The sequence below is a fragment of the Kogia breviceps genome, chromosome 1 (genome assembly GCF_026419965.1).
Source record: "Kogia breviceps isolate mKogBre1 chromosome 1, mKogBre1 haplotype 1, whole genome shotgun sequence".
Classification (NCBI taxonomy): Eukaryota; Metazoa; Chordata; class Mammalia; order Artiodactyla; family Physeteridae; genus Kogia; species Kogia breviceps.
The window spans coordinates 36,451,365-36,474,425 of NC_081310.1; the positions used below are offsets into that span (position 1 = coordinate 36,451,365).

Here is a 23,061-nt window from a genome sequence, read left to right on the forward strand (position 1 = left end):
TGTTTCAGTTTCTTTGGCCTCACTGTTTATCAGGCACACAAATTTTGGTTCAGTAACAGTGGGGATCTGATTTCTGCAACAACAACCTAAGAATGTATGTCAGACATTGTTATGTGTTTTCCTCAAGGAAAACTAGGGTCTTATAACCTCATCCCAGTTTGACTTGTTGCTAAAAGTAATCATCTCTTTCTTTGCTTGACTGCTTCTTTGTTTTCTTTTCTGCCCCTTCTTAAATGATTAACTGCTTGAGCCTATTCTTTGGAACTCAGGGAGACCTAGGAAACTAAAGCTTTTTTCACAAACAAAAGGTGAGGCACACAGATGGGCTTGTGCCTGGGATGCCCTACAGTATCTTGCTTGGTTTCAATTCAATGAAGCCAATTAGATATTTAAAACTTACTCAGTTAAAATTTTGTTACTTAAAGTAATCATGAAAATTAAGTAGGTCATGTAAAACTACTTAGCAAAATATTTATTATCCATATATATTTATTATACACATACATTTATTTAATGTATACTTTGTGTATATAGATAGATGTATAAGTAAATACCTAAATGTATGTATTATTAACCGAAATTTTAGAAATGGAGATCTGATTGAATAAAAAGGTGTTTATTTGAGTTTTGTTAGGATTCCAGGAGACACAGATTCAAGAAACACAGGAGACACAGATTTAAGAAACACTTGAATTGTGTTCTGCTATACTACAAAATGGGGGAGACTTATAAAGGCAATAAAACTTCAAGGTTACATGAGCTATTATCAAGATTTATAATTGGAGCTGGCAAGAAGTAAGGGTACTTGTTAAGTAAGGATTTGGGGGGCTCTGAATAGTTGCATATTTACAAAGTAAGACCTTGAGACTGACCATTAAGTTGCAGCTGGAAGGTGTTGTTTTGAATATGGCTGGTGGTATCTTTGGGTCCAGTACAGTTCAAAGAATGTTCATGTTCTCAATGCAGGAATGTGCCTGAGACTAGATCCTCAATGGCCGCCTGACTCCATTTTGTATGCCTGAAGTGTGATTACTCCATTATAATTTTAATTTGTCATCAGTATGTATGTATGCATTTATATTTTTTTAGCTTCCTTTCACCTAGGCATTCACCCCACTTTGTTCTTATCTTGCAAATGTTATATTCAAAACATTTTCTGACATTTCCCCCATACTTGTATTACTGATCTTGTTTGTGTGTCCAATGCTTAGTGAGGTGAAACACACAAAACGTCAGTTTGGAGCAGAGAACATTTACTGCAGGGCCAAGCAACAAGAATGGGTAGTTCATGCTCTAAAAAAACTTCAAATTGCCCAATCGTTTTCAGGGAGAATTTTTAATACGCAAAATTTGGGGTGAGGGTTGCAGGGGTATGACTTTCTTCTGATTGGTTGGTGGTAACAGGACCAGTGCTCCAGGAATCTTGTGCTCAGCCTGAAGTTACCATTCTCCACCTGGGTGGAGGCCTTAGTTCCTGCAGAAGAATTCAAAGATATTGTTATGTATATCCCTTGAGGAGGAACCAGGATCCTGCTTTAATCACTGCACTATTTTTTCTTGATTGCTCCTCCTTTGTTTCTGCATTCCCTTATTTCCCTGATTAGCAACTGTTTGAATCTTCTCTTTGGTGTTCAGGAAGGAACAAGAAATGGGGGACCCAGAAAGGATTTGTACCTGGGATCCCCACAGGATCTTGCTTGGTTTTACTTGCTCTCCATTCTACTCTGCTGTTTGCCAAATAAACACAAGTAACCTAACCAGGAGAGAGAAAAACCAAACTTCACATCTTACAACTGTCAATTTTTTATCCATGTCAGTTCTGACATTTTCCCTGTTGCTTACAATAATAAAAAGAAAAAGAAAATAGCTTGGGCAACTGATAACATGCTTTTTCCATCACCAGTTAGAATTCTGAGACTCTAGATCCTCTGGTAGGAGCAGCTTCACATGTGTTTTCAGAAAACAGAAACAAACCCACACAACTTTCTGCCTGGAAAGAAAATCTTTTCTCCAATGAATACTGATTTAGTTCAAAGGCAAATGTAACTCAAATCCAAAATAGTATAGAATGGAAAGTTCCTTAAAGAAGTATCTAAACATGGGATTGGGGAAAGGGGGAATAGTCACACACAGAAAAATCACTACTTCTGTATCAGTGATGAAGAAATAAGAACAATCATCACTAACCTAAATGAGATAGGTAGAAATGGAACTGAACCTCAATCCTCCTAATTTTGTGTTCAATCCACCTAATCTCCACTGCAAACTTTTGTTATGTTATCAAAGACCACGGTAGGGCTGGAGATCCCTAGCAGAGCAGGATCTACAACGTGGTGTTTTAAGTAGGGGGTAGGCCTGTTGGCCATTTTGTCTGCCTATAGGCCTAGCCTCAAGAATAGGGGGACTGAAACAGAAGGGAAGGGGGCAGGGCACAACATTTAAAAGAATGACATAGACCAAGGACACAACATAAACTAATTAGAACAAAATAGGTTCAAGATGGCGGATGAGTCGACTTCCACCAGACCTTAAGTCTCAGTATACGCTCACTGTAACACATCAGCAAGATAAATGACACACCCACAGGTGCCATGACAGTTCCAAGGCTGACCATAAAGATCAAAAAGTGGGTGGTGGCCCAATTCCTGGAAATCCCCACCCTTTCCCCAAAATAGCTGGAACACTCCTCCTACTAAAGTAGCTTATGAAATTACCCACCACTATAAATATTGACAACCCCATACCCTGGTGCTGCTCTCACCTTCTGAGATGGCCCAAACTCTGTCTGTAGAGTGTGTTTCTCTCTAAATAAATCCACTTCTTACCTATCACTTTGTCTCTCACTGAATTTTTTCTGTGATGAGACATCAAGAATCTGAGCTTCATTAAGTCCTGAGACCAATTGTGTGATCAGTTAAAAGACCGTGGGTTCAAGTCCCAATCTGGGTTACAGGGTTTCAGGAGGACTGAATGTCTTGGAGCTAATTGTTGGCTCCAGGGCACTTGGGAAGTAAGAGCCCTCTCACCTCCCCAGCATCATGTGCTACATCTGGAAGCCACTCACCCAGATGGAAGAGGATACAGGGCATTCCAGAAATAGTCTGTGGGGGTCTGTGTGGAATGATTTTGGATGCTGCAGACCCAGTGTTACTCAAATGTCTTCCAGCTTAGCCCCAGGAAGTTGTGTTCCCTGAGTTCTTCCTTAGGGTTGTTGGGTAAAGGTGGCTGCATGGATCCTAGAAAGCAAGTTGTGATATTGTGATAAATAATAAGAAATACATATTTGGTCTTCATCCCCATTCCTGGCAGATTCTAAAACCCATGAAATTTCCTAAGTTAAGTAGAGCTATTAAAGTGCCCTTTGTTATGTTAATGAGGCAACTTCTGGAATGTCCCTAGGTCATCTGAGGGAACAACCATGTGATTAAAGTGTTAGAACTATTAGGGGACCACTGACTGAAACCAACTGCCCTGGCCAGGAAGGATAATAGCTGCTTGTGTGAGTTATCTCACAATAGGAGGTCTCAATAAGGAACACAGAAGTGACAAGCTACCACTAGCCAGAAGAAATCGGGAGGGGCCAAAAGGAGGGGCCAAAAGGAGGGAAGAGATGTCAGTCCATAATAGGTCCTGCCAACTTCCCAGAAATCCTCGTGCTAGAAACCATCTTGACTGAGAGATGCACACACCACCAGGAAGGGCCTTGAATCAGATCAAATATGGGCACAAGCAAGATGATTGGCCAGCGACAAGCTGGAAAGCCAACCCCATTATCATGAAACCTGAGACTGCAAGCCATGTGGCAGAGCAGTTCTCCTGGGTCCCCTTACCCAGCTGCTCTCCGCCTGGGCACTCCTTCCCAATAAAGTCTTTTGCTTTGTCAGCACATGTGTCTCCTTGGACAAGTCATTTCCAAGTGTTAGACAAGAGCCTACTCTTGGGTCCTGGTAGGGGTTGCCCTTCCAGTAACAGAGCTTTCAGTCCCAACCCCAACCTTCAGGGAGGAGAGAGGGGCTTGAGATTTAGTTTAATTGCCAATGATCAATGATTTCATCAACTATACCTAGGTAATGAAGCCTCTAAAAAGACCCAAAAGACTGAGTTTCAGAGAGTTTCTGGGTTGGTGAACATATGGAGATTTGGGGATAGTGGTATGCTTGGAGATGACTTGGAAGTTCCATATCCCTTCCCCATACCTTGCCCTATACATCTCTTCTACCTGGCTGTTCCTAAATTATATTCTTTTATAATAAACTAGTAACCTAGTGAGTAAAATGTTTCTGAGTTCTGTGAGCCGTTCTAGTGAATTTATGGAGCAAAATAAAAAGGAAGGGGTCATGGGAAACTCTGATGTACAGCCAGTTGATGGAAGCATATGTAACAACCTGAATTTGTGATTGGCATCTGACCTGGGGGCAGTCTTGTAGGACTGAGCCTTTAACCTGTGGGATTTGATGCTATTTCCAGGTAGAGAGTGTCACAATTGAGTTCAATTGTAGGACACCCAGCTGGTTTTGAAGAATTGCTTGGTGTTGTTGGAAAATCCACACACTAGAATTGGAATCAGAATCAGAACTGTACAAGTCAAGAGAATAAGTTGCTGACCTAAAAATGCTGTACAAAACTGGGATCATAACCCCCGACAAAAAATAATAATAATAGTGGCCCAATGGCAGAGTTTAACACAAATGGGAAGAGGATACTTAGTATCTTCTTCCCATCAATAATTATGACTGCAACATGAAAATGTGGACTGGCTAATTCTGCCTGGAAGAGTGCCATCAAAGGATACTTTAAGAAACCAGGTGAATTAGAAGCAATGCCACAACATGAGAGAAAGCAGCCACATATTTGCATGTCTTTTTCTCCTCCTTAATGGGGCTGGCAGTGAACTAGTGCTGCCGGGGTGGGATTTGAAGGGTGAGAACTAGGTTGTGGCCTGCCTGAGGAAGCAAAAGTCAGGAAAGCTTAGAAGGGCAAGTTCAAGCTAGGGTCCTTTCCCTTAGAGTGAAAACCCAGCTCAGTGGAGACAAATACCAGCAAGAAGCTTGAACTTCAAACTTCCAGTAGAGCCAGAGTTCAAAGATGAGGTGAGAGAGCAGGAGCAAGGTAGGACCAAGCAAGAAGAGTGCAGGATAATTGCCAGGAAGTAGCCAAGCTTCCTTTCCAAGCAAACAAGCCATCCAAGGCTCCCATGCCCAGTGAAGTTTCAAGACTAGCCCAGCCAAAGGGTATAGAGCCAACAGATATCCAGGAATCAAAGACAGTTCAAAGAAAACATCAAATTCACAAAGCCTGTTAATATGATATCTGGGGTTTGCTTCAAAATAATAGGAGGGGGATCCATAGTGTATATATTTAAAAAAAAAAAAAAAAAAAGGCCCTTTAACTCCAAACAGTATAGTATAAAAAAATTTATTTTTCATTCAGGATACTTCATTCTGAATAAAGATGACAGTGACCAAAAATTGAATGTGATATTCATGAGAAGTACCAGCCCATATTGTTTGTGGCGAAGGAAACTTCTCATCCTATAATTCAAAATTTCTTTGCAATTTACATCTAAATAAGGGTGGGGGATCATTCAAGAAAGAGGAATGTATTAGAGGAGTCTCCTTTATGTAGAGTTTGAGAGCAAAATCAAATGACATTGTTTATCTCCTAATATTAAAATTTTTAAGTAAAAGACAATTCTATCCTTAGAGCCTAAGGTCTTCTTTAAAGCTTTTGTTACCACTATTTTATTTAATATTATATAAATGTTTATATGTAGCAGCCCTCTGGAAGAGACAAAGCAGTGTTCCTATGCTTATTGTATTGATGAAGAAACTAAGGCCCCACAGGGTGGAAGAACTTGTCCAAGACCTAACAGCAAGTCTTCTGATTCGAAATTCAAGCCCTTTTCACTATGGCAGGCTACTCAGCCCCAGTTTATGAGTTTCTTCATATGTTAGCGTGGTTTTACATCCTCGTACATTGCCCTGTCTAGTGTTTCCAACCTTGACCCAATAAATGATTGAAGTATAGTTTTGCAAAATTCTGATATGCCAGAATATCATGCTATTTTTAAAGAACCAAGTATTTCCTAGTATTTTTCTTGATTTGGTACCATTATTTTAGTACTTCAAAAGTCTAAACTCTGAATTATGTACATTGTGAGATATATCCAGTTATATATTACATTTAAATTTCATATTAAATAGAGGTTACCTGACAAGAAAGCATTCTGACTACATCACTTCCCTTTTAAAACCTGTTCAGAGTGTCCTTTAGTTGTATTAATTCCAATTTTCTAAATTACTAGTGAGGCAGCACAGTTCTTTCCTTTTAACACAGCTTTTTATTTTCCCCCGAGGTAGTTTGGGCCCCATCAATTTCCAGAAGTCCCTGATGGAATATAAAACTGGGGTGAGAGTTGGGATGAGAGTCAGGAAGAGACCCTAAGGAAAATGAGGTAGGATAGCAGGAAAAGGGAGGAGAGGGGAAGAGATGACTTTTCTAAAAAGAGGACCAAATTCATTTTCTTAGAAACAGACAGTTCTCCCATGGATAATTTATTCTAACATTTTCCCCAGCTTACCCTTTCTAAAGTGATTTAGGCTGTAAGGGCACAAGAAGAACAGTTCTTGGCTCAGCTCTCTCTTGGGTTCATTATTTTCTCAGGACAAAGTGCAGAATATGACGGCACCATACAATACTTTTTCATGAAATGCTGTTAGTAATACCACTAACATTAGTGCCAGTATTTCAGGATTATGAAAAAGAAATAAGACCAGTAGTGCCATTTTGCTCCAATATTGCAGTTTACTAAACCTGAGTCCTTGAACTTACAAAGCCAACTACTGTGATTCCACTCATGGCTTACTCTTGTGCCTGGCCACTCACCTATGCTGTCAAATCCAAACACTGATTGCTCTAACCTTAGCTCCCAATTCTTCACAGCTGTCTGCTGATTCCAATTGCCACAGAGCGGACATTTCTAAACTAGAAAATACTCCTACTCTGGGTGAAACTTGGATTCTGGTATTACTATACTCATTCTCAATTCTGCTACTGTAGATTAAAGGGAGGTAAGAATAATGCAATGAATTGAAGATGGAAGACTGGGAGGACATGGAGTTCACATCTCCACACAACTAGGGCACTTACCAGGCACTTACCAGGCACTGGTGGGAGACCACGGACACCCAAGGGGATGGGAGGAACCCCCAGCGACAAGATAGGATGTGGTGGGGAGTGAGGGGGGAGGAGAAGTGGAGGTGGGATAGGAGTGGTGCCCATGAGGGGCAGCTGGAGGAGGGGAAGGGATCCCACGCTGGGAGGGGGAAAGGGGGAGACTGTTGGGAGGGCAGAGAATCAGAAGGGAGAATGGCCAGCATTTCCCTGGCCCACTTGGGCCTCGGGGAGCCTGCTGAGATCCCAGGCTTGATCCTCTGCCCACTGAGGCCCCCTCCAGCTGCGTGGATCCTGAGGCAGTGGGAGGGAGGGAAAGGGGAGGAAAAGTAAAGGCTGGACCGATGGGACTGGCACCCCTGAGGGGCGGCTGAGGGAGGGGAGGAGTTCTTTCACCTGGTGGGGCCCACCACACTTAGGGGTCCAGCAACAATGGGGGAGACCCTTGGGGGAGCAGAGGAACAGGAGCAATCATGACCAGCACTCTCCCTTCCCCTGCCGTGAGGCCCCCTCTGGCAGGCAGCGTAGACCCTAAGTCCTGCCTCTAGAGCCCCACCCAGGGCCCTACCTCTACACACCACACTCTGAGACCCACTTTGAGACCCTCTCCAACCGTGCCAGGCCTAAACCCTGCCCACACACCCTCACCAAGTGCCATACCTCCAAACTCTGGAACGTCATGCTCCGAGTCACCCCTCAGCCCATGCTGCCATTCCCCCACCTGCTGCACAGGTCTTACGTTTAGGCCCCGCCCCCACCCTAAACCACGCCCCCACCTAAGCCCCACTCCCCACAGACAAGGACGTTTCTGGCTTTTTACTTTTTTTTGTCCTTCTTTTAGGGTGTGGTTTAGTTTTACCTTGTTGTTGCTGATTCATTTATATTTTTATTTTTTCTAATAAATCATTTATTTTTCTAATTTTATATTATTCTTTATACCTTGTTATTGCTCCACCCCTTTTGTCTTTTTTTTCTTTCTTTTTTCTGTTGTGGTTCTGCTTTACCTTGTTGTAGTTGTTTCAATTATATTTTTTTCTTTAATATATTTTGTACCTTTCTAATTTTACTTTATTTTGTATTCTTTGTTATTGTACTGCTCCTTTTCTTTCATTTGCCATGTCGCATGGCTTGAAGGATCTTGGTTCCCAGGCCAGGGCTCAGGCCTGAGCTCCTGTGGTCGGAGCACAGAGTCCAAACTGCTGGACTAATGGAGAACCTCAGATCCCAGGGAATATTAATCAGAGTAAGGCCTCCTGGAGGTCCTCATCTTGGCACCAAGACCTGGCTCTACCCAACTGCCTGCAAACTCCAGTGCTGGATGCCTCAGGCCAAACAACCAGTAGGATAGGAATACAGCCTGTCCATCAAAAAAAAATGAGACAACAAAAAAAAATATGTTACAGGCGAAGGAGCAACATAAAAACCTACGAGACCAAATAAATGAAGAGGAAATAGGCAAGCTACATGAAAAGAATTCAGAGTAATGACAGTAAAGATGATCCAAAATCTCAGAAACAGAAAGGAGAAAATACAAGAAATGTTTGACAAGTACCTAGAAGAACTAAAGAGTAAACAAACAGAGATGAACAACAAAATAACTGAAATTTAAAATTCTCCAGAAGGAATCAATAGCAGAATAACTGAGGCAGATAAGTGGATAAGTGAGCTGGAAGATAAAATGGTGGTGATAACTGTCATGGAGCAGAATAAGGAAAAAAGAATGAAAAGAATTGAGGATAGTCTCAGAGACTTCTCGGACAACATTAAACACACTAACATTCGAAGTATAGGGGTCCCAGAAGAAGAAAAAGAGAAAGGGTCTAGAAATATTTGAAGAGATTATAGTCAAAAACTTCCCTAAAATGGGAAAGGAAATAGGCACCCAAGTCCAGGAAGTGCAGAGAGTCCCATACAGGATGAACTCTAGGAGAAACACACCAAGACACATATTAATCAAACCAACAAATATTAAATTCAAAGAAAAAATATTAAAAGCAGCAAGGGAAAAACAATAAATAACATACCAGGGAATCCCCATAAGGTTATCAGCTGATTTCTCAGCAGAAACTCTGCAAGCCAGAAGGGAGTGGCAGAACATATTTAAAGTGATGAAGGAGAAAAACCTACAGCCAAGATTACTCTACCCAGCAAGAATCTCATTCAGATTTGACCAAGAAATCAAAAGTTTTACAGACAAGCAAAAGCTACGAGAATTTAGCACGACCAAACCATCTTTACAACAAATGCTAAAGGAACTTCTCTAAGTGGGAAACATAAGAGAAGAAAAAGACCCACAAAAACAAACCCAAATCAATTACGAAAATGGTAATAGGAACATACATATTGATAAATGGATTGTAAACGGATTGAATACTCCAACCAAAAGACACACACTGGCTGAATGGATACAAAAACAAGACCCGAATATATGCTATGTATGAGAAATCCACTTCAGACTTAGGGACACATATAGACTGAAAGTGAGAGGATGGAAAAAGATATCCCATGCAAATGGAAATCACAAGAAAGCTGGAGTAGCAATACTGATATCACATAAAATAGACTTTAAAATGAAGACTGTTACAAGAGATAAGGAAGGACACTACATAATGATTAAGGGATCAATCCAAGAAAACATAAAAATTATAAATACTTATGCATCCAACACAGGAGCACCTCAACACATAAGGCAAATGCTAACGGCCATAAAAGGGGAAATGGACAGTAACACAATAATAGTAGGGGACTTTTAACACCCCATTTACACCGACAGATCATCCAGACAGAAAATAAATAAGGAAACACAAGCTGTAAAGGACACAATAGGCCAGATAGACTAAATTGATATTTATAGGACATTCCACCCCAAAGCAGAATACACTTTATTCTGAAGTGCACACAGAACATTCTCCAGAATAGATCACATCTGGGGTCACAAATCATGGAAAATTTAAGAAAACTGAAATCGTATCAACCATCTTTTTGGACCACAATGCTATGAGATTAGAAATATCAATTACAGGAAAAACACTGTAAAAAACAAAACACATGGATGCTAAACAGTGTGCTGCTAAATAACCAAGAGATCACTGAAGAAATCAAAGACAAAATTTAAAAATACCTAGAAACAAATGACAATGAAAAAACAATGATCCAAAACCTATGGGACAGAGCAAAAGCAATTCTAAGAGGGAAGTTTATACCAATTCAAGCTCACCTCAAGAAAGAAGAAAAATCTCAAATAAACAATCTAACCTTACACCTAAAACAACTAGAACAAGAAGAACAAAGAAAACCCAAAGTTAGTAGAAGGAAAGTAATCATAAATATCAGTGCAGAAATAAATGAAATGTAAATGAAGAAAACAACAGCAAAGATCAATAAAACTAAAAGTTGGTTCTTTGAGAAGATAAACAAAATTGATAAACCTTTAGCCAGACTCATCAAGAAAAAAAGGGACAGGATGACAATCAATAAAATTAGAAATGAAAAATGAGAGATTACAATGAACACCACAGAAATACAAAGGATTGTAAGAGACTTCTACAAGCAACTATACGCCAATAAAATGGACAACCTCGAAGAAATGGACAAATTCTTGGAAAGGTACAAGTTTCCAAGACTGAACCAGGAAGAATTAGAAAATATAAACAGACCAATCACAGGTAATTAAATTGAAACTGTAATGAAAAATCTTCCAACAAACAAAACTCCAGGACCAGATGACTTCACAGGCGAATTCTATAAAACATTTAGAGAAGAGTTAATACCTATCCTTCTCAAACACTTGCAAAAAATTGCAGAGGGAGGAACACACCCAAACTCATTCTACAAGGCTACCATCACCCTGATGCCAAAACCAGACAAAGATATCACAAAAAAAGAAAATCACAGACCAATATCATTGACGAACATAGACGCAAAAATCCTCAACAAAATACTAGCAAACTGAATCCAACAACACACTAAAAAGATCATACACCATAATCAAGTGGAATTTATCCCACGAATGCAAGGATTCTTCAATATATGCAAATCAATCAATGTGATATACCAGAATAACAAATTAAAGAATAAAAACCATATGATCATCTCAATAGATGCAGAAAAAGCTTTTGACAAAATTCAACACCTATTTATGATAAATACTCTCCAGAAAGTGAACATAAAGGGACTCTATCTCAACATAATAAAGGCCATATATGACAAACTCACAGCAAACATAATTCCCAATGGTGAAAAACTGAAAGCATTTCCTCTAAGATCAGGAACAAGACAAGGATGTCCACTCTCACCACTATTATTCAACATAGTATTGGAAGTCCTAGCCACAGCAATCAGAGAAGAAAAAGAAATAAAAGGAATACAAATTGGAAAAGAAGTAAAACTGTCACTGTTTGCAGATGACATGATACTATATATGTAAAATTCTAAAGATGCCACCAAAAAACTACTAGAACTAATCAATGAATTTGGTAAGGTTGCAGGATATAAAATTAATGCACACAAATCTCTTGCATTTCTGTACATTAACAACAAAAGATCAAAAAGAGAAATTAAGGAAGCAATCCCATTTACCATGACAATTAAAAGAAAAAAATACCTAGGAATAAAACTACCTAAGGAGGCAAAAGACCTATACTCAGAAAACTATAAAACACTGATGAAAGAAATCAAAGATGACACAAACAGATGGAAAGATATACCATGTTCCTGGATTGGAAGAATCAATATTATGAAAATGACTATACTACCCAAAGCTATCTACAGATTCCATGCAATAACTATCAAATCACCAATGACATTTTTCACAGAATTAGAACAAAAAATTACACAATTTGTATGGAAACACAAAAGACCCTGAATAGCCAAATCTTAAGAAAGAAAAATGGAGGTGGAGGAATCAGGCTCCCTGACTTCAGACTCTACTACAAAGCCACAGTAATCAAGGCAGTATGGTACTGGCACAAAAACAAAAATACAGATCAGTGGTACAGGATAGAAAGCCCAGAGATAAACCCATGCACCTATGGTCACCTAATCTATGACAAAGGAGGCAAGAATATACAATGGAGATGAGACAGCCTCTTTGATAAATGGTGCTGGGAAAACTGGACAACTACATGTAAAAGAATAAAATTAGAACATTACCTAACACCATACACAAAAATAAACTCAAAATGGATTAAAGACCTAAATGTAAGAGTGGACACTATAAAATTCTTAGAGGGAAGCATAGGAAAAAACACTCTGACATAAATCACAGCAAGATCTTTTATGATGCATCTCTTAGAGTAATAAAAGTAAAAACAAGGGCTTCCCTGGTGGCGCAGTGGTTGAGAATCCGCCTGCCGATGCAGGAGACACGGGTTCGTGCCCTGGTCCGGGAAGATCCCACATGCCGCGGAGCAACTAAGCCCGTGAGCCATGGCCGCTGAGCCTGTGCGTCCGGAGCCTGTGCTCTGCAACGGGAGAGGCCACAACAGTGAGAGGCCCGCATACCGAAAAAAAAAAAAAAGTAAAAACAAAAATAAGTGAATGGGACCTAATGAAACTTAAAAGCTTTTGCACAGCAAAGGACACCATAAACAAGATGAAAAGACAACCCACAGAATGGGAGAAAATATTTGCAAAGGGAGCAACAGACAAAGGATTAATCTGTAAAATATACAAACAGCTCACGCAGCTCAATATCAAAAAAATAAACAACCCAATCAAAAAACGGGTGCAAGACCTAAATAGACATTTTAGCAAAGACGTACAGATGGCCCAGTGGCACATGAAAAGATGCTCAATGTTGCTAATTATTAGAGAAATGCAAATCAAAACTGCAATGATGTATCACCTCACATCAGTCAGAATGGCCATCATCAGAAAATCTACAAACAATAAATGCTGGAGAGGGTGTGGAGAAAAGGAAACAGAAGATATACTATACTAAAAAAGTAAAGTTGCATAACTTATAATAAACATCTGGGATACAGAATAAAGTTTAGGCATATTTTAAAATAATGAGGGAAGATGACAGAGAAAGTGAGAACAGTAGCGCAGTTCATTAAAAAACTAACAATAGAATTACCGTATGACCCACTACTGGACATATACCCTGAGAAAATCATAATTCAAAAAGTCACATTTACCCCCATGTTCAGTGTAGCACTATTTACAATAGCCAGGACATGGAAACAACCTAAATGTCCACCAACAGAAGAATGGATAAAGAAGATGCGGTATGTATATATATATATATATATATATATATATATATATATATAAATGGAAGATTATTCAGCCATAAAAACAAATGAAATTGGGTAATTTGTAGAGATGTGGATGGACCTAGAATCTGTCATACAGACTGAAGTAAGTCAGAAAGAGAAAAACAATTATCGTATATTAACACATATATGTGGAATCTAGAAAAATGGTACAGATGAACTTTTCTGCAGGGCAGGAACAGAAAGGAAGACGTAGAGAATGGACATGTCGACACGGGGGTGGGGAAAGGGAAGGTGGGATGAATTGGGAGATTAGGTTTGACATAAATACACTACCATGTGTAAAATAAATAGCTAGTGGGAACCTGCTATATAGCAAAGGGAGCTCAGCCCGGTGCTCTGTGATGGCCTGGTTGGGTGGGATGGGAGGGGGAGGTCCAAGAGGGAGGGGATGTGTGTATGTATATGGCTGATTCACTTTGCTGTGTGGCAGAGTCTAACACAACATTGTAAAGCAATTATACTCCTATATATATATACATATATATACATATATATATATATATATATATATATATATATATATATAAAATACAATGAATTTCTGCCAGAACCACCCAAATGTCCATCAATAAGGGATTGGTTAATTATAGTACATCCATACACTATAATTTTAAGTCATTAAACGAGTGAGTTAGATTTACATGTACCAACATCAAAGGTCAAGATGGATTGTTAAAATGAAAGGGGCGCAAGTCTGAACATAAAAGCTGTTCACATAGCTAAATATATAAGCCCATTTATGTAACTAAATCTCCATAAGCAGTATCTGCCTGCATTTCTTCTCTCTATGTAGTTGGTGATCTCTGTCTATATAAAAAGAGATCTGGAGAGTTTATTGGACTGCCTAGAAGAAATGCTTAAATGCATGTAAAATTTACTTAGCACACAAACAGAGATTTAGTATCCAATTTTTAAAAGTATAAAAATAAATTTGGAAGCAAAATATGAATTGAATCCAAAATAATTGTTTGGTGAGGAAGAAATGGGCCATCTGCTAATGCAGCAATGCCAACCTAAAGTAAGCCAGCTATGCTAGGAAGTGCCTCTGCCGAGCAAAGCAAATCAGTCCATAAGAAGGTGACTCATCTCTCGAGTGATGATATGATCAATGATCCCCATCCTGATAATAGCAGAAGGGGTGTCATCTTTTGCTAATAGTCAGTCCCTTACTGTGTCATGTTCAGCTGAATCCAGTGGTACTCTCATACCCTTTTCCTCCCCCTTCTTTTATTGACTCAGTAAGAATTCTTTCATCTTTGGCTTAGGAAAAATAAGAAGCAAGTCAGTTGGTGGATCACTATCCACCAGTTGCAAGTTTTGCTGGCAGAAAAGGGACAGAGTCCTCTCTTTTCATTAGCTGCTGCTGCAGCTGACTCAAAGAACTTGCCACATAATTTGACCATGTCAGTTGCAATTTTAAGAATTCACCTTAAAGTTCAATGTATGTGGCCTAACATAAAAGACTGAACAAATATTATGTTCATCATGTTCCTGTTCATTATATTTAGATATTAACTAGATTTTCTAATTTTCATAATGACTACCAAGAGGCTTTTTTTTTTCTGGTAAAATCTCTATCTCTCTCACTTTCTCTGTTATCTTCCCTCATTATTTTAAAATATGCCTAAATTTTATTCTGTATCCCAGATGTTTATTATAAGTTATGCATCTTTACTTTTTTAGTATATTCTTATTTTGCTTCTTAAAAATGAAGACAAAAAGTTTTGGGGGCTTCCCTGGTGGCACAGTGGTTGAGAGTCTGCCTGCCGATGCAGGGGACACGGGTTTGAGCCCCGTTCTGGGAGGATCCCACATGCTGCGGAGCGGCTGGGCCCATAAGCCATAACTGCTGGGCCTGTGCGTCTGGAGCCTGTGCTCCACAGCGGGAGAGTCCACGACAGTGAGAGGCCCGCATACCGCAGACGAAAAGAAAAAAAAAAAAAGTTTTGAATGGTGTTACTCTCACATTATATGTCTGTATACTTGAAACACCCTAAGAGAATTGACTCAAAAGCCATTATAAACAAGAAGAAAATTCAGTAAGTTGTCTAGGTACAAAATAAATGCAAAAAAATCAATAACTTTCCAATATAAAAACTACAATTAAGTAACATATAATGGAAGAAAAAATATATACAACAGCAATTACAGTATTAATTGCTTAGGAATACATGTAACAACAAACATTAAAGATCTGTATTAAACAATTTAAGCCCTCTATTAAAATTTTAATTAAAAAAATTAAATCAAGGGATATAAATGAAACACTTAAATAGAATAGTATTTGTTTTTGGCTGAGAAGTCAAAGTATTGTAACGATGAAAATCCCCCCTAAGCTAATATTTGAACTTTGATGAATAAAAATAACAAATGTTTTAAGGCAAACTTCTAATGTTTAGAGGGAGAAAATAAAGATCTTTATATGTTTCAGGGACTAGCCCTTCCAGATATATTTCTTAGCTTTACAGTGATATAACTGATATATTAAAAATTCCACACATTTAATGTATATATCTTGATGTATACAACTGTGATACCATCACAACCAAGGTACTAAACATATCTGTCACCTTCAAAATTTTCTTTTTGTTCTTTTGTAGGATTTTGGCTTTCTGAGTTCTTTTTGGGGGTAAGAACACTTAACATGAGATCTATCTCAACATATTTTAAAGTGCACAATACCATATTGTTTTTTCAGATATAAGGCTATTATTACACACTTAATAGACTACAGTATTGTGTAAACATAACTTTTGAATGCACTGGGAAATCAAAAAATTCATGTGACTTGCTTTATTGTAATATCAACTTTATGGAAATCATCTGAAACAAACCTGCATTATCTCTGAGGTACATTGGTATTTGTGTCTTCTTTAATTTTTTATCAATGTTTTTATAGTTTTCAGTATACAAATCTTTCACCTCCTTTAAGTTTATTCCTAAATATTTTGTTATTTTTGATACTATTTTAAATGAAATTGTCCTCTTAATTTCCTTTCAGTTTGTTCTTAGTGTATTAAATGCAACTGATTTTTTAAAAATTAATTAATTAATTAATTTTTGGCTGCATTAGGTCTTCATTGCTGCACGTGGGCTTTTCTCTACTTGCGGTGAGCAGGGGCTACTCTGTTGTGGTGCATAGGCTTCTCATTGTGGTGGCTTCTCTTGTTGTGGAGCACAGGCTCTAGCTGTGCAGGCTTCAATAGTTGTGGTGCATGGGCTCAGTGGTTGTGGCTCGTGAGCTCAGTAGTGGTGGTTCATGGGCTCTAGAGTGCAGGCTCAGTAGTTGTGGCGCACAGGCTTAGTTGCTCAGTGTCATGTGGGATCTTCCTGGACCAGGGCTTGAACCTGTGCCTCCTACAGTGGCAGGCAAATTCTTAACCACTGCAACACCAGGGAAACCCAATGCAACTGATTTTTGTATGTTGATTTTATATTCCATAACCTTGTTGAAATTATTTTATTAGTTCTAAAACGTTTTTTTTTTGTGTGTGTGTGGAGTCTGTGGGTTATCTAGGTATAAGATGATGTCATCTGCAAATAGAGACAATTTTACTTCTTTCATTCAGATTTGGATGTCTTTTCTTTTTCTTGACTAACTGCTTTGACTAGGACTTCTAGTATTATGTTGAATAGAAGTGGTGACAGTGGGCATCCTTAATTTTAAAACATGTTATAAGGCAACAGTAATCAAAATAGACTGCTACATGCACATAGAAATATAAATATCAATCAGTAGAAGAGTCTAGAAACAGGTATATATCTGGGGAATAGTTTTAAGAAACAGACTCTTCAAATCAATGGGGAAAGATGAATTGTCAATAAATAGGCCAGAAACTATTGGGGAGCCATCTGGGAGAAAATATTCTAGGTATCAACCTCATTTCCTACATCAAAATGAATTTTAACTGGGTTGAAGATTTAAGAGTTAAGAAGTATAATAAAAGTACTGGAAAAAAATACAGAAGAATTTTAAAATAGTCTGACTGGAGAAGACATTTTAAAGCCCAAAAGCCATATGGAGAAGATTGATAGTTTTGCTACTTAAAATTTTTAAATTTCTGCTAATAAACTCAGGATAATGATTATCAACACATAAAACAAGGGGCTAATTTCCATATTACATAAGGATCTAGAAATCATTTTAAAAAGGTCTTACAACCAACATAGGAAAATGGGAAAAGGGGCAAGAAAACCCATAATCAGTTCACTGAAAATATTACAAATGGTTTTAAAATAGAAAGATTTTGAACTTTTTACCCATAATAGGAGAAATGCAATAAGATTTCTTTTTTCACCCAACAGATTGGAAAAGAATTTAAAAATTTGATAAAAAGCAATCTTAGAGACAGTAAGGTGGGCAAGGCAATCCTGTAGTGGGAATATAAGTTGATACTCTCCATCTAAAGCACAATTTTGGCAGTATCTGTAGACATTAAGATATTCACATCTTTTGATTTATCAATTCCTCTTCTAGATTTCTATTTCTAAATTATATTCCTACAAAAGACTATATGTTTTCACAAAATCACTGAATTATCATTTTTGATAGCCAACGACTGAAAACAACCTAAATATCTTTCGATAGAAGACAGAAGACTTAAACAAATCAACTCTGGTACATTCATCCAGTGGAATACTTTCTAATGTTAAAAAGAATAAGGCATATTCCATTCTGTTCTAACTGACCTGAAATGAAGTCCAAATAATGTTATCTTAAGTAGTTATTGTTGGTAGTGGTGGTGGTGGTGTTTTAAAGCAAGGTGTGGAACAATTCATACGGCATAATACCATTTCTGCAAAAAGTAAAAAAATCCATACATATTGATGACAAGAAACTGGCAATAACAGTTACCTCTGGATGGTGAAACTGGGAGACATGGGGATGCGGACAGAATAGTATGCTTTTGAAAGAAAATCCTTTTGTAGTATTTGCATTTTCTGCCTTGTACATATTACTTTAGAAAGTAATTACATAAAATAAACTTTAGAAAGTAACTTGTTTACTTGTAAATATATTCTTATTGCTATATATACTTAGTTTTTATAGGTACTAAATCAAAAGGAAGCAGAATCATATTAACAGAAAAGTTCTGTATAATGTAAATTATTTTTAAAGATTCTTAGTCAATTAAAAAATGTTTATTGTCTTATATGCAAATATAAATCCTTCATGCATTTATTTTAATTGATATAAAAATAACTTCTTTTTGTAGCATGAGCTCTCATACTTGATATGTTCCAGCCATCTCATTCATGAAAGGCACCTAGAAGCCAAGTCCCTAACTGCCATATCCATCCTTGTAATAATAGTACCTTATGTTTTATAGTGTTTTGCACATGGGCTATTGTTACTGAACCAAAACTTGGGTCAGCTTGCCCATGCACAGTAAAGCCAATCTAGTGACACTGGGTTGTGGTAAAGGAAAGTGCCGCATTTATTATAAGGTGCCATACAAGGAGTCCAGGAGAGCTGGTGCTCAAAAAGTCTAAACTCCATGATGGGTTTCAGCAAAGCATTTTTAAAGGCAAGGTGAGGGACGGGAGTCCCAGGGTATGGGATAAGCTCTTGCACATTCTCTGAGTCCCAGGGTATGGGATCAGCTCTTGCACATTCTCTGATTGGTTGACGGTGAGGTAACAGGGCAGTGTCACAGGGGTTAACATTATCAAGCCTTAGGTTCTAGTAGGCCTGGGGGCTATGTGCTCATGGTGATCAAGTAGCTAAACTCTTCCATTTGGTGGAGGTTTTAGCATCTATAAAACTAGTCAGGAAATGTGTATCAGATACTGTTATCTAGGTACTTCAGAGAGGAGCTAAAGCAGAGGATATGGGAGAGGGGGTCTGTCCCAGGAAGGCCCCATAGGGTCCTGCTCAGTTAAATTATCATTTGATCTTGATTGTTGGTTCCAGGTCCAAACGCAAGCAGTTATCTATATGTAAAGAACAGTTTTTAGCTGTCCCTTGTGTTTTCATAGGTTAGAACTGCAGTCTTGCTAGTTGACCCTCCCTCACCATGCTTTCCTTCCTTCCTTCCCTCCTTCCTTTAGCTCTTTCTCTTCTTCCTTCCTACCCTTTGTGGACTTGTCTGCTTTTGTGTGATAAATATAATTTTAAGAATGCAAATGGGACTCAGAGAGGAGGGACATTTCAATGACTGCTTCAGGGCCAGCATGGTCCTTCAGCATGGTCCTTTCTTACAGATCATCTCATTTTAATTAAAACTGGTGTGTGTGTGTGTGTGTGTGTGTGTGTGTGTGTGTGTGTGTGTGTGTGAACTGTTTTCTACTCAGTCATCTGTGTAGGAGCCCTACACAATATGGGAGGCAGGTTAGTCCCATCTCCTGGCCTTTCAGAGAAAAGGGAGAAAAAGTCACTGAAGTTGCTTTTACCCCACCTCTTACTAATGCTTAATGTAGATTTTGAGTAGAAGCTAGACCATTTTTATTTTTATTTTAAAACCAAAACTTTCTTCTGTCAATTAAAAAAAATTAAACTACTTTATTTGTATTTTTTGCTTTTATTTTTTCAGTAAAAAACAACTTTGAATCCTTTTATTTTTAAAAATTTTTTTACTTTAAAACTCATTTATTTTATTTTTGGCTGTGTTGGGTCTTTGTTGTTGCGTGCCGGCTTTCTCTAGTTGCGGCAAGTGGAGGCTACTCTGTGGTGCACGGGCTTCTCAATGCGGTGGCTTCTCTCATTGCGGGGCGCAGGCTTTAGGCATGTGGGCTTCAGTAGTTGTGGCTCGTGGGCTCTAGAGTGCAAGCTCAGTCGTTGTGGTACACGGGCTTAGTTGCTCCGTGGCATGTGGGATCTTCCCGGACCAGGGCTCAAACCCATGTCGCCTGCATTGGCAGGTGGATTCTTAACCACTGCTCCACCAGGGAAGCCCTGAATCCTTTTATTATAATTTGTTGTCTTTAAAAATAGTCCTTTCATTTTGTCCAGACTCTTCTCTTCTATATAATTTTCAGTCATTTAATTTAAATGAAATTACTTATTTTCTGCCAGTTTCCTTCCTTTCAGAGAGGAAAGAATATGAATTTTAGGAAGGGACATCAATTTCTTTCAAGTAAGTGCTGGCCTCTAGTGGATCAAAAGTGACAACACACTTTTAGAATAACTGACATTCTACAGAGAACTATTTTGGGAAAGCAACAAAGCAGATAGATTGAAAGTACAGAAGAAAACAAAGAAAAAACTATTTTGTCAAATATCATAAATAAATGCACTGGATGAAATCATATAAAAATATTAGCATTAACTACCTAATAAATTTAAAACTTAGAAATGTATAAAACATCATAAAATTAAAAGTAAAATAAACGAGAAAACTTCAAACATGGCCTACAAATAGAGCAAAATGTACAAGAGATTTGGAAATCTATCAGAAAAAAACAGGAAACACATAGAAAAATGTGTGAAGGCTATCAATATACACAAGAGAAAACCTAAAAAGCAATGTTCAAATTCATTAGCAGTCAGAGAAAGGCAAATTAAAACAATAATTTATCACTCTTACTTGTTAGAGTGGACCGTAAGTGTAGAAAGAATGTAGGGATTTCATAACTCTCATGCACTGCTGGTGGGAATTCATACTGGAAATACCATCTGAAAACCAATTGGCAGGTTAGTCAAATTTGCTATGACCTAGCAATTCCACTCGTGTGTGTGTGTTGTGTGTTTGTGTATGTGTGTGTGTGTCTATATCTCTACATATATTCTTCCCAAATTCTCACAAGCTTGAAAGCAGTATAGTATGCAGAGGTATGTTTATTGTGGTATTGTTTACAGTGGCACAGTGGAGATGAAATCTGGGAGACATCAGAGTGACCCTCATTGGAGAAGTACCTGGGGAAAATATGGTGAAAGCACCCACCCTGGAATAGTTTGCAGCAATAAGAAATAAAGTACAAGATATACACAGAGCAATACAAATGGATTTTTAAAATTAAAATTGTACTAAGTAAAACTAAGCAACAGAATTAAATGTAATATGTAATACCATTTGATTTATGAAAATACATGCTTACAATAGTACACATTTTATAACAACTTACATAAATGAAAGGATATTCACTGAATATACTAGGAAACTTGCCTATGTGTTTCCTAGTAGGAGGGAGGGGGAGTAAAATGGGAATCAGGAGTCAAGATAAAAGGGAGTAAGGCTGGTAATGTACATGAAAAGAGAAGTATCATTAGCTCAACTCTTTTCAGCTGAGGTCCAATATCAAAAAAGAAAACTTTAACAACCTTATAGAAAAAATAGGCAAAGGATATAAAGAGTGAACATACAAAATAAATGCAAATAAGGAAAAAACATATGAGAAACAATGTTCAACTTCTTAGTACCCAAAGAAATAAAATGTAAAAAAGTGGGATAACATCTTTCATCTGTCATACAGTCAAAAAACTTTTAATGAAAATATTCTACGTTATTGGGGGAATATTGAAAGAGGTATTCATAAAGAGCTGCTAGTTTAAATTGCTAATGCTTTCCTGAAGGGCAACCTAGCAGTATATATGAAGAACATTAAAGATAAAGATAATCAAACCCTTTAATTCTGCAATTCCTCTTCAAGGAATTTATCTTAAGTAGATCACTGGATAAGATAATAAAGTTATAAATATGTCCACTATTTACAATAAAAGATAACATCTAAGCATCCAGCAATAGGTAAAGAGGTAAATCATTGATATATTCATAATGAAGGAATATATAATATGATGTGTTCAAAGAATTTTTACTGTACAGGAACATGCTCATGAAATAATGATATCTGAGGAACATATAAAATTATAGAATATACTTATATACAGTGCCAGAAAATACATCAAATGTTAACAGCAGTTATCTAGAAATAGTAGTACTACAGTATTACTGAGGATTTTTGTTTCTTTGCTACACATTCCTGTATTTTCCTAAGGTTACTGCAAAAATATATATTTCCAATATAGTTAGAAAATATGCATTGATTTAGGAGGCATGAGGGCATCTTGACTTGTGATGAACAGGTAATCTGAGGAAGGACATGCCATCTGATCTAAGAAATGGCACCTAAGGATGACAGAGAAATTGCCAGGAGCAATCTTATGCTTGCTGATCTTAAGGAGCCAGACCTTTACAAAGAAACAGTGAAAGAAAAGGTGGGCTTGTGGTCCACCAGGATTCTGACTGCTACATTCAGATCCTTAGAGGAGCTCTGATGTGCAGAGTAAGACAGAAGCAATAGATGATCTGTGCTCCATGAACGTTCAATATCAAAAGGTCACTCAATCTGATAATTTTTGATGAATAGAGCAAGTGCCCTTTTCAAACATAAGGTGCTTTATATCACTAGTTTCCACCCAAAAGGGATCTCTAGGTGGTTCTGATAATTTCTAGGAAGTTATATAGCAGCGTTTCACTAGTATCAGTTACAGATAAACCTGTAAATCCAAAATGTCAGAAAAGTAATTACGTCATTTGAAGAGCTACTGAAGATAGGTTTATAAAGATAAAACGGCTTATTAGGGTAATTATATCTGGCTTATACAAACCCAGGTATGCTTTTGCCAAAAATATTTACAAATTTTACACTATCTTCCAGGAATTTTGAT

At 37.8% G+C, this 23,061-nt stretch overlaps 1 protein-coding gene across 6 annotated transcripts in view; it reads right to left on the reverse strand.

Moving 5' to 3' along the window:
• CHML (CHM like Rab escort protein) overlaps positions 1 to 23,061 on the reverse strand; it is a 261,691-nt gene that overhangs the window by 223,601 nt on the left and 15,029 nt on the right. The window contains exon 2 of one of the 6 annotated variants that reach the window (XM_067030667.1): positions 20,981 to 21,069. The exons of the other annotated variants lie outside the window; for them this stretch is intronic. The gene's annotated coding sequence lies outside the window, so the exon portion shown is untranslated. The remainder of the gene's footprint in view (positions 1 to 20,980; positions 21,070 to 23,061) is intronic. 6 annotated transcript variants of the gene reach the window in all.